Source organism: Solanum pennellii, chromosome 12 (genome assembly GCF_001406875.1).
Source record: "Solanum pennellii chromosome 12, SPENNV200".
NCBI classification, from domain to species: Eukaryota; Viridiplantae; Streptophyta; class Magnoliopsida; order Solanales; family Solanaceae; genus Solanum; species Solanum pennellii.
Genome location: NC_028648.1, coordinates 69,428,024 through 69,437,435, shown reverse-complemented (window position 1 = coordinate 69,437,435; position 9,412 = coordinate 69,428,024). Strand labels below are relative to the sequence as shown.

At 29.0% G+C, this 9,412-nt stretch overlaps 1 pseudogene; it reads left to right on the top strand.

The window, feature by feature from the left end:
• The window catches only part of LOC114075391, a 26,908-nt pseudogene extending 19,509 nt beyond the window's left edge, over positions 1–7,399 (top strand).
• The last annotated feature ends 2,013 nt before the right edge of the window (positions 7,400–9,412 follow it).

The following is a 9,412-nucleotide window of genomic DNA, read 5'->3' as shown; positions in this document are numbered from 1 at the left end:
TATATATATATATATATATATTCATGCATCTTGAATAGCCAATCCATGGGATTGTAGGACTACTCATACAATATACATATATAATGATCGATTATTCACTGCATAAATTTATCCAAACCTAACTCAGATGGAGAGTCTAATGTTAGTTTAAGTCAAGTGAAAATCGTCTAGTTACATTGATCTAATTATATATTACAAATTATCAAACTAGCAATTAAATACGTAATAACTTGTATTAAATTAATTTGATGGGGAGGAAAGTCTAAGACAACACATAAGGTTAATACTTCATTAATATTTAATCTTGGTAAATATTGAAAAGAACTTTCATCACAATTTATATTTTCTTTTCAATTTATACAAAAAAAAAATCCAGAAAAATGAAACATAAACATCACTAGTTCAATTCATTTAATATTCTATTCAATTCATATTGCATAAACATTATTCCAGTGCATCTTGTTTACTGCCGCCTTAACGCAAATAATTCACTCAACTTGTAAGCTACACTAAGCATATATATTACTTGTATTAATAAGTGAAACGTTGGTTTCCATTAATATAAGAAAAATAGCTAGCATACGTACAAGTGAAATTATATGAAATTATAACCAACAACATATGATAACAAACAGCCAGCAGCTACCACGATCAAAAAATATTGGAAGGTTTTCTCACAGTTTATACCCAATCACGTGAACAATAATAACTAGTACCCATTACTTGAATTGTTTATACAATCCATAGGTTAGTTAAAAATTATTACAGTACTCTGTTGAATTGGGTTACATTGATCATGGGAAATAATTTGTAGACTCAATACATGAGAATAAAATTTATTTTAAAAAAAACTCACGTTAAAAAAAATGCTGCCACAAGAAGAAAATAAACAAACGACATGTGCAGCCATTGAATTTCTTTTCAAAATAATCATCATACAGAAGGGACATTGTGCAGGATCTCATGAAAATACTATCAAATCTTAGTGATTAATTTTCATAACTCATTATTACTATATGCATTTAACAAAACAAATCAATTCAAGTTTATCCGTTTTGTTCTTTTCGTGATAAAACCAAAATTTCAAACAACGAATCATAAGGTCACTTGCTCATGTACACATATACATATTTTAGATTGTATATAAAGATACAAGTATGGATCTTGATGTCAATTGTTAGAAAATAGCACACACATTGGATGCATTCTAGAATCAAATGACATTAACGCAACTAACTAGTTATTTCACCAATATATATTATTATCATCCAATCTACCAAAAATATTGACCCATCTTAGAATCTCACCTTTTTAATAAATCAAAACGACAATTATACAGATCATAATCGTTACATCAAGATTAAGATTATAAGTACATTTAAATAGTTTAGAGAATATATTTTTATCAGTCAGTCTAAAACATCTATCTCTGCTCAGTCCCATTCAATAGATACCAAATGCACTAGCACGAGAAGTTAGAACTATACCATTCTCATAATCAAGATAAATTACATTTAATCTCGTGCTACAATCTTATTGATGGTTTTTGTCCAGATTTCCATCTATGATTCTAAACAGTAACGTTTAACTTATAAGAACCGATGATTTAATCTTTTGGGTATAAGCTTAAACTCTATAAACCAAATCATCTACTATATAATTTGGGGACACATATATGACAATTGATATTTAATGTAATCTCTACTTATAAAGATGTCTTCTAGTCTAAAGAGGAGAAGAAAACATAAATTCTTTTTCTTCAACAAAACGTGAAACACACGTTTGTTCTTGGAAGAAAATATACACAGTACTTTTCCATCTTCTACTGAAAATAGGATTCTAAGTTCTAGTTAAATTGGCACTAGAGGACCACAAAATTTATTACTGATGCTACCTATTATGGAAATAATTCTGAATAACTAATTTGAATTATTTTTACCATAATAAATTGCACATCATTCAACTAAAAATTTGTAATTGCACTCCTCTATTTATTTCAAAACTCACAATTAAACACTTATGTAATTCCCCATGTTAAGATTACCGGTACTAATCAATAAATTAAATTACTGACTAAATTTATTCAATGGTTAACTTATTTTAGAGCAATATTTAACTTATTTCATGTTCCGGATTCATAAATCTACCGTCAGGTTTACACATGAAAACTTATAAGCTTCTCATAAAAGGTGTATCATCAATCTCTATACTGAGACATGGATTCCATCAACTAACTAATTATTTCACCAATATTATCATCCAATTTATCAGGCATATTGACCCATCTTAGAATATTACCTTTTAATAAATCAAAACGATAATTAATATATATAGGTCATAATCATTATATCAAGATTATGAATATAAATACATTTAATAGTTTAGAGAATATGTTTTTATCAGTCAGTCTAAAACATCTATCTCTGCACGGTCTCGTTCAATACATACCAAATCCATTCGCATGAGAAGTTAGAACTATACCATTCTCATAATAAAGATAAATTTTATTTAATCTCGTGCTACAATCTTTCTGATGGTTTTGTCCAGAAGCTTTCAAAATTATACATCTTTCATGAATATAAACAACAATCACAAATACGCATCACATACAAAGTATGCTGAAATTAACTCAAGAGTACCTCTTGAAACGTGTCCAAATATCTTGAAGTAAATCCAACTCCAACTCTACAGTCTTCTACAGTGATCNGGGGGGGGGGGGGGAGGGGGCAAGTATTGTATAGAATATTGAATTATTTTTAGGTTTGAAGAATCCCTACTTAATGAGATATTTTCCTAGTCTAAAGAGAAGAAGAAAACAGAAATTCTTTCTACTCAAGAAATCCTGAAACACACGTTTCTTCTTGGAAGAAAATATACATGCTATTTTTTCATTTTTTACTAGAAAATTGGATTCTGAGTTCTACTTAAATTGGGCACTAGAGGGACCACAAAATTTATTACTGAGGCTTCCTATTATGAAAATATTTCTAAATAATTAATTTGAATTATTCTTACCATACAAATCATTTTACTAAAAATTCGTTATTGCACTCCTCTTATTTCGGAATTCACCATTAAACACTTATGTAATTCCTCATGTTAAGATTACCGATACTAATCAATAAATTAAATTAGTGACGAATTTAATTCAATGATTAACTTGTTTTAGAACAATACTTAACTTAATTCATGTGCCAAATTCATAAATTTATCGGGTGCATTTACACATGAAAATTTATAAGCTTTTCATATAAGGTGTATCATCAATTTCTACATGAGACATGGATTCCATCAACTAACTAATTATTTCACCAATATATATTATTATCATCCAATCTACCAGGCATATTGACCCATCTTAGAATCTCACCTTTTAATAAATCAAAACGATAATTAATATATATAGATCATAATCGTTATATCAAGATTAAGAATATAAGTACATTTAACAGTTTAGAGAATATGTTTTTATCGGTCAGTCTAAAACATCTATCTCAGCTCGGTCTCATTCAATACATACTAAATACACTAACACGAGAAGTTAGAACTATATCATTCTTATAATCAAGATAAATTACATTTAATCTCGTATTACAATTTTTTTTTGATGGTTTTGTCCAGATTTCTATCTATGATTGTGAACTATAACTTTTAACCAATGATTTTAATCTTTTGTATATAAACTTAAACTCTATACACCAAATCATCTACTTTATAAGTTAACGACACATATATGACAATTGATATATTTAATGCAATATTTTATTGAATTGAATAAATGAATAAACAACAATAATAATATTATATCAAAATGCATGGTTGATAATATATCCTAACGTATTCATCCAGGTAGCTATATGCGTTTGTTGTTCAAAAGGAAGGTCTCAAAAATACCCCCAACATGTATGATATTTTACTTTTTTTAAGTCATGTTTTCAAATTGGAATTTACCGACAACAAATTTTGTGAATCCTCCACTTAATTATATGTTCAGTCATTTTCTCTTCTCTTTTTGTTTTCTGAAAAAAAAAGTGAAATTTATTTTGTTTGTGTTAGGAGATAAACAAAATTGTTTTCTTGTTTCGAATTAGTATGAGATGAAGTTATAACTATTTACTACATTCAAGAGTTATGTAGAATTCTAGATTGTATTATTTTATTTAATTATTAAAAAATTATCAATGTTGTTCTTATCTTAAGGACCAATATATCTCTAACGAAATGATAAACCAAGAAAATGAGAGAGTGTGAATATAATTACTTTCTAATGTATTAATAAATACTATACATAAATTTAACAAAAGTCTTACTGGATTTCAGTATTACACACACAAGAACAAAGGTCTCAAGTATCGATCAATTATGTAGGTAAGAAATTATGTATTTCAAGGTTTTGATAAGCTGAAGAAGGAAGTGTATCAAGAGACTAATGAAGTAAGAGTAAGAGAGTAGCTCTTAGATTTTATGCATTTTGTTGGATAATAATTGTTTGNATATATATATATAATGTAACATCTCGTAATTATAATAAACTAAGAATAAGTTAATAATCCAAGAATAATCAAAATTGGAAATAAGTAAGGAAATCTGGAAAATTTTCAGATTTCAAGAGTGAGTTTTAGTCATTTTCAAACGGTCATAAATTCCGTCTCAAGAAGATTTTGGATGAGTTCTTTAGATGGATGAAAATATCGTCGGAATATCTTTCCAACGATGCCAAGTTTGCCGAATTCTGAGGTCGTATGAGAGAGATACGACTTCAAGAATTTGGGCTGTTGGGTAGAGGAGATTCCAAATTTGGATTTGTGTAAGGGCAAAGTTGATTTTTCACCCTATTAACTCCTAATTCATTTTAAGGTTAATTAGGGGTAAATACTAAGTCCCAAATAGGTTTTTACAAGTTTTGAAACGCTTAGGGCTTGGGAGAAAAAGAGAGAACAAGAGAAACCAAGATCGTCCAAGAACGTTACGTTGATTTCGTCGGGGGTGATCCCTATCTAGGTATGTGAGATCCTTCGGTGTCGGGTTCTTTCACCCACCCTTCAACTTGATTCATTACAACAATTTAGACTTAGTTGGAAAGTAAATCATGAAGTTTTTTATGAAAAGTTTGAAGTTCTTGTTGGCTGATTTATAGTTGATCTCTAGTAGTTTTGTTTTGTATTTCCGGGTTGTTTTTGGGTCTAAACTGTTGGCTAACTAAGATTTTAGGGATTCTAAGTTTGTGTGGGATCCATGGGAGTTTAGAAGAGTTATAACTGAAAAATCGAAGAAGAAAAGTCGAAATCGCATCAAACAAGCCCGGGGGCGCCGCACAAGCCATGGAAATTTTATTGAAAATTTATCTTCTCTTTTGTCTCTTTATACAAGTTTCTTTTGTATAAACAAATAAAATAAATTTTTTATTGCAATGCGACATTATGACTCTTGCATCTCTCATTCCGCAACTCTTAACGTCGTTGAAATGGCTGAAGTCATTACATTTGGTTCTTTAATATAGAATTTTTTTATTTATTCCACTATTGTTTGTAATTTTGTTTTCCATAGGGCATTCAAATTCAAATAAATTATTTAAACTTCTTATGAAGTTTGTTTCATTCCTCAAACTTCATTTCTCATATTTAATGAAGCTTAATATTTTATTGTAAGTCATAGTGATTCGTGTATTTATTGCATTGTTATTTGTTATATTGGTGATTTTTTTTTAACTCCGTTAAAAATTCAACCAAGGATGGTTGAAAATTTATGTTCTCTTTTGCCCCTTTGTACAATTTTTTCATAAACAAATAGGGAAAGTTGCTTGTAGGTTGCACTATATTTGATAGCACACAACAACAAATACATGATAACTGATGCGGAACCATTGATGAAGTTCGCTAAAAGAACCAAACAGATTGTTGTCTTGCGCTTGCCACAATAAGTATATTATTTTGATTATTTTCCTTAAGTAAAACAATTCGTATGTCATTGCACTCTTTCTAGAATATTAATATAAGTACAATTAGTCCACTTCTTTTGTCGCAAGTTAAGTAATTTGTCATATTTCTTTGTCTCTTTTTTTTTTTGCATAAAAAGAGATCAAGTTTTCTTGAAACAAACAAATGTCGAAAATACACTATAAGAAATGTATAATTTTTATTGATAATAAATATGAAAATTAACAAAGAGTGCTAGAGTCTTTAACGACATTTATTAATTGTCATTAGATTCAATGTTGCCATAATCTTTAGAAACATTTGTAGAGAGTACCAATTGCCTCTAAAATACATATTTACCAATAATTAAACTATAAATTGTTGTTAAATATCATTTGTACTGTTGTGATAACTCTTTATTTTGATTATTTTTTTTAATTAAAGAAGTATCAACTCTTTGTTTTTGATTATTTCAACTAAATTTGTGAACTGTAAACTTGGATACAAGTTGATAGACAAGCAACATGCCTTTTTCTTCCTGATTTCTAGGAAAGCAAGGTTGTTTTTATTATTATTTGAGGAAATCTGTGAGTTCAAGTGCTCACAAAATTATATTGTGAGATTTTAATATGTTATGTATTAAAATTTTGGTTTAGAAAGTCCAATTGTGAATAGTTCCAATAAGAGGGCACCTACTTCATGGTTGATAATTGCATTAATTCTTTCTAACTGCATACTATAATCATAGAAATAACTATGGTTCAATTCAAAAAATAATTTTAGGTGATAAAAACCATAATCAATAGAAATGACTACTCTAAGACAATGAAGAAACACACACACACACATATATATATATATATATATATATATATATATATATATAAAGGTTGGGCTTGTTGAGAAATGCTCCAAGAAAAGAAAAGGAGAATGTTCCATCTTGAAGAGGGATTCTGAAACAAAGAAACCGAAAAGCAACAACTTTGTCAAGAGGGAGGTCAACAAGTTTGTTGGTGAAGCAAGGAACAACCTCAATAGGGATTACAAACCTAAAAGACAAGGTAAGCTTATGTTACACTAGCTATTAGACAACTTTTTTTTTGTATTTTATGTATTTTTATAAATTTATTTTTCAAATGAAAGGATACTGGAATGTTAAAAGAAGAATCCTCCCAAAAATAAAAAATGTAATCTTCAATCTTGGAGGCGAAGCCCGGAATAAAGGGTCAAATAAGAAAATTCACACCAAAGGAAAAATACAAGATAGAAAATTTTTTGAACAATCAAAATTGGTGTTGGCATCACAAGGTTCACCAAATTATGGGAGGTCTAGTTGGAAATGACGACAGATCTAGTATTGGTGCAAAGTGTTGCAGCAACCAAGCAGGGAGAGGCAGCGGACACTATAATTTAGTTCTTTTAGTTGAAACTATATGTATCCTACGTGTTTGATGGTTTCTTGAAAGAAATCACTTTGAGTTTTGTTCAATAAGTGAGATTTCGGTTTTCTGGAAACAAGATCTGAATTGGTCTATTTTCGCTAGATTACAATAATTATGTTTGTTTTGATGGTTGCTACTATTATTTCATAAAGAAAAATATTTTATCGTATTGCATTTTTGAAAGAGAAAAAAAAGTTTTTATATACCCTCAACTTTGTCATTGTGAATTGATATACTCATTGTTATTAAAGTGGCTTGTATATATCCATATTATTATACAAATGCACACATATACCATTTTCCTCTAACAGAAGTGAAAAATAAAACATTTATATTGATTTTCTAAAAAGAATTTTTAAAAAATTCATGTAGGAATATATTTGATTCTTCTCACACGTATGTTATATGACTCCTTTGATTCAATGATGATTTGAATTTATTATTTTGATGGTCACATTGTTTCTCGCTAATTTTCTTATAAAATTAACAATAGTTTCATCTCAACTATTATTCTTGAGTTTTTATTTAATTTTTGTTTAATTTCCTTTGAGAGCATCTGAAAACATGATTACTGAGAAGATGAAAAGATCAGTCTTTCGTACCTTTAGCTTCCAAACTGAACCTTCTAAAGATGGAGCTAACTGTTGCACCGTTTATAAACTAGAAAAGGTTAGTGCAGATCATGCAGAACAACCAACTAGTGATCCCTACAAACTTAACCGTAAATACCAGAAGAGGCTATATGGATGGCTAACCGAAAGGAGACAATGTGAAACTAGAGCATTGACATGGTAAATACAACTTTTTCTATGTTGTATTCTATTTATCCTAATGTCGAAAATTGCTAGTTTCCTGAAGTACGTACACAAATGCATTATATATATTCATCTATCTAGTTGTATCTCTTTGTTTCTCAGTTGGAAGGTCTCCGAATTACCTCCAACATGTATGATTTTTTATTCTCTTTATGTCATGTTCCAAATTGAGATTTACTAACTATATTTCATGTATCCTCCACTTAATTATAATATCTCTAATTCTATATTTTCTTTCACCTAAAAAAAGGTTCATAACATTTGTTTTGTGTGTGATAGGCGATAAGTAAACCTGTTTTTTATTTCAGACTGGAACGTGATAAAGCTGTAACTACTTAATTATACAATACTATCACATTCAAAACCTAATTGGATTTTATATTGTATATTTTTATTTATTTATTTAATATTACATATAACTACTTAATAACTTAAGGACCAACTAATCTCTAATCAATGATATATCAAGAAAAATGAGAGCTAGTAATATTATTACTTTGTAATGTCCACAGTTTCAACTTTGTAAAATCATACATATAGATGGTTCTAACAAAAATATTATAGGATTGTTGTATTACTATTTACTATCGTAAAAGAAAACAATATCGTTCTATTGTGATGGTAAGAAAATATGTATTCACATATTTATCCAAGCTTGAAGTAGATCAAGAAACCACTGAAGTAAAAGAGGTAAGCCTTTACATCATATACATTTTGCTGAACTACTATAGCTTGTTTGACCAAGTTTCTTTTAAAGAAATTATTAACAAGATTTTCCTTGAATATATGAAAAAAGTGATTTTCACAACGACGTCCTAAGCTACATGTCACTAACTTTTAGCATATTAAGGCCAAGACACTTATAACTAAATTGTCCTTATTAATCCATAGATTGGGGTTATTGAAACATGCTCCCTGAAAAGGAAAGAAAAATGTTCCATCTCGAAGAGGGAGTCTACACTAAGCAAACACAAAAGCAACAACTCTAAAAAGAGTAAGGTGAATATTTTTCTTAAAGACACAAGGAATAACCTAATTGGTGTTGGCATAGGTGTTCACAAGATTCATGTATTCGACAACAAATTTTGGAAGGCCATGCAGGTTGGCAACGACAGTGATAAACCAAGTGAAGGTGGATTTGGTGCAAATAGTTGTGGTAATGAAGGAGGGAGAGACCTTGGTAGAATTTAAACACACCAACATTTGTTTTTCATATTTTATTAGATTTATAAGTAAAAGT